This window comes from Lipotes vexillifer, unplaced genomic scaffold (assembly GCF_000442215.2).
Source record: "Lipotes vexillifer unplaced genomic scaffold, Lipotes_vexillifer_v1.1 scaffold935, whole genome shotgun sequence".
Lineage (NCBI taxonomy): Eukaryota > Metazoa > Chordata > Mammalia > Artiodactyla > Lipotidae > Lipotes > Lipotes vexillifer.
This window is the reverse complement of record NW_006777895.1, coordinates 1,896,471-1,900,814: the sequence shown is the minus strand read 5'-3', so window position 1 is coordinate 1,900,814 and position 4,344 is coordinate 1,896,471.

Below are 4,344 nucleotides of genomic sequence, written 5' to 3'. Positions count from 1 at the left end.
CGGGCGCACCCTCGCGGGCACCGGCGGCCCCGGGCCGGGGGCTCGGGAGGCGCCGCAGGCGCCCGGAGCGCGGCGGCGGCGTGGGGCAACTGGAGCCTGCACTTTCCCCTCGTGCCTCCGTCTCCTTGCCAACCGGGCGGTCGCGTGTTTGTTTTCACGTCTAAAAGGCCCGATACAAAGGTGGAAAACGAGTCTGACGAGAAGACAAAAGAGGGAGAAGGGCTAAGGAACAAAGTTGTCCGCTGGCCCCAAAGGTTAAGAGGAGACGGCGGAGAAAGAAAATATTTGGGCAATCTGTGCAAAAGTACTGCCTCTCCCAAGAGTTATGTAATTTTTCAGAATGTTAGCCTCTCTCCCTTGATTTCGAGCCATCAGCGTATTTCCCACAACTTCTTCAAACTGCAAAATTAGGAAAGAGTTTAAGTGAAGGTTAGCACATTCCAGGAGCGCTGTGCCCTGTACACAGCAGGTACTCAATATATGCTTATTATTGACTGCACCTGCCCAAAGATAACGTTGATATAACTTTTTTTAAGGCATCTTATGTGTGTACGTAGGCTTATCAACGAAAACACGAAGTAGTCCCAAAGGAGCATTTTTCCTGCAATGCACTTGTCTGTCTTCTCTCTGAAGGGAACGTCCTCAAATATGTAGAGTGGTGCCTTATGCTCCCAACAGCTTGCACGTGGAAATTTAACTATTGGCAGCGTAATAGCTAAGGTTTATCTCTTGTCTTCATAAATCTGTATGACGCCTTTCCCCCTATTTCAGAGGTTATGTGCACAATTAACCCTCTTGATATGGGTTCATTTCTAAGTGATGTGAAACAAAACTAAAAGAAATACATGTTATATTTAATAAACATAAGATCAGTAATGATATAAATCCATCAAATCTAATCCTAGAGCAAAAACGTTTCACGCTTTGTTTTTTTAAAAAAAAATACTATCCATTATTCTATCACTTTTTGATGCCTTAAATGTTTTCATTATTGTGAATTTGTCACCTGGTAACATCTTGAATATCTTCAAAAGCAGGACTTCTTAACCTGAACAATAGCTCAGTTGTACTAGTGTACTAGTGTGGACTCAGTTTTCATGGAGAGAAAGCACTTGAAACCAGAGCTTTCAAGAAGTCCTGCTAGCTGAAATGATACATATGATTTTGGTAGAATGTAGCTTTCTAAAATCATCTCATTCTTTAGCTTTCCATAAAGGCTATTTTAGTTTATTTCAACTGCAGTGGTTATTTTTGTTTGCTTGACCGAGTGTAAATACATTACATGACTAAATAGAAAATGATAGATGTGAAAAACTGGTGACTGATTGGGGGAAGGGGAATCAGGTGCACACCCAAGGGTCATTACAGAGTGTAGAAGCCACAAATTTGCATTCAACAAATTGCAAACAACTGGAAAACAGGAGTTATATCATCATGTGTAAGAGAGAATAACAGAACCGTAAGGTAAATTCATGCCAAATCACCAGTTTTTGCCAAGAGAATACTACATCTTTGTTAGTGTGCCTCTTTGACACTTTGTCCTGGATTTTCTTCCTCTATATATTCAAATACATACTAATTATATGATTATACCACATAAGTTGAATTTTTAAAGTTTTCATATGCAAATATAAATATGTCTGTTTTGTGTATATGTGTTTATACATATATTCTAAAATCCACTACATATGTATGCTTTTAAACATTTATAGTCAAACTAAATATATACATATAATCATAAAAATGCATTTTTTCAAACTGATAAAATACATCAAAGTCAGTTTGTACAAGTGTAGCCGTATTTTGTGGCTTATTTTCACAACTAATCCTAAAAAGGGAAAATGAGTCACCAAGTTCACCTCTGGCCCTTTAAAAAAAAATTTTTTTCCTATAGAAAAATCATGAAACTTAAAAAAAAATTAGGTATGTAGGTCGAAATCTCTTTTAATTCCTTTTGCTTCAGCAAGTCAACTAGAAGATTGGAGCCAAGAGGCTATGAAATAGAGGCCCCCAGCACAATGAAATCAGTCTGCTATAAAAGGCGACACATGCCAGTTTCTCCTCCCCAATGGCAGATGCCACACCCTAAAGCAGACAGAAGGCACTGCAGTCTGTAAGAGAAGCACAACACACAAAGCCAGCAGGACTTGGTTTTGTCTCTTAAACCACAGAGAATGTTAAATTCTTTTTTAAAAGCATCTTGCTGAAGATAAGTAGTGGGCTCCTATTTATTCAACTTAGGCTTCTCAAACACACCTTCTCGGGAAAACAAAAACCTCTTAACAGTTTCATTTTAAAATCCAGGACTTAAATGAAATCACAGTTGTCAGGGGTCTGTTAGAAAGTGATGAAATAGGTTCACAATTTCACAAAAGCACAACTTGAACTATAAATTATGGTTTCTACTGTGTCAGTTGCCTCAATTATCCTATATGGCAATTCTACAGTATTTTTTAATGTAAAATAAAATACTAGAAATCACTGCGTACTCTTTGCCTAACGAATTTTTCATTTTTACACCTCTTGCCTAAATTTCAAACCATGGTGACAACTTTAATAAGTTACTCCAGCCACGAAGGAGCCCAGGAAGTGAAGGCCCAAAAGCTGCAGAGTGGCCTCTCCACACCTGCAGCCAAGGTTGCCCCACGCCTTCATGTTTAGCCAGAGGGTCACCCATTACTTTGTTAAACATTACTTTTTGGCTACAAAAATGGGGTTGGGTTTGGTGAGGTTTTTTTAACTATATGAAAAATTAATATTCAAATACAATTCCCTTTGAATAAGTTTTAGGGCAGTGAATAAAAGGCTCTTCAAACTTGCCCACTTAAAGAGGATTGAGCCAGATGGTAGTTTAAGAATGCCACGGTTCTGTTCTTTTTGCCTCATCATAGCCCATCATCCTGTTTGCTTTAAGATTAGTCCCCTTTTAGTGTTCTGGTTATTTATTCGACAACTGAAACTATCACAATTCACTACCCATCATATTTCTCAGTATTCTTTACATCATTTGGAAGCAATTTAGAATAAAGCCCTGTCAAGGTTTTACAAGTAAGAACTATTAAAGAATAAGGCTTTGGATACTTGCTTTCCTTTTAGATTTATGAGAAATGCAATGAATGGAGCTAATGGGATTTCCCTACTAATCTTGGTCAGCGACTTTAAAGAGCACTAAACAATTGTCCTTTTCACGTCTCTGATTTAGACGTTGGCAGTGAATAACTAAGTAAACGCAAGATGCGGGATGTAGCCTTTGGCTTGAAACAACTATGCAAATTTAATAGTGGCCCATAAGTTTAGGATACAAAACAATTAGGATCTGAAAAAAATCTAGGCAAGAAAAAATTTAAATAAATCTGGGGACTCTAACAATAGCGCTACTATATTTACTAAGAATATTATAGTGGGGATAATAAACCTCGATGGGGATAGGGATAAACTACACTTTATTTTTTTCCAACAAACTTATCTAGAATCTACTTTGTGACATTCCCTGAGAATAAAAAGATAAATATTACCTTCGTCCTGTCCTCAACAGGAGAGATAAACTATTACCTAAAACATACTTAGGGCTGCCCTGAAACATCATGGAGGATCTGGCCAGGAAAGAAGTTCAGGCTTCCCCACCTAACAACATTCCCTGCAGGTCTGCCCTGTTGGCTGCCATCAGCCGGGCACCTCACCCTAATACTCAGTCTGGCACGGCTTTGACATGATGCTGGGAACCCACCAATGTTGGAGCTAGACTTCCAGAACCCTAAGTCAGGTTTACCATTAGGCTACTACAATTTCTCTCCAAAGTCCCTAGAAACATAGTAACAGCAGTGAAATAAATTACATTTATTTCCTTAATACATTTTGGAACACTGTACTATGTATCTTATACTGGACTGTCCACATTTTGAATGATGTGTAATAAAATTTTTTTATTACAGCCTAGTTTAGAAATGTTCTATAACTTTTAGACAAATGTGTGTTCAATGGCATTTCTTTCACTTTATTCCCAAGATTGTCCTCATTTTGCCATCGTCAGAATCACTTATTGAGCACCTATGATTACATCGTGACATATACTCATCTATATGGCTTCTGTCACCGATAACCTGCTGCTTGGATAAAGGCACTTTATTGATAACACCACTCTAGTTCCTCATAAATAAATACTTGGGAAGTAAACATATTTGAGGTCATTTTGTAATAAGAATATAAGGGAAATCATTTGGAGAGTTAATACCTCAATTTCACGGAAAGATTTTAGCGACCTATCTGAAGGCCTTCTGCGTCTTTGTCATAAGTGATTAATTGCTTCATAGTACATATAACCTTCTAAAATAAAGCTACTTATCA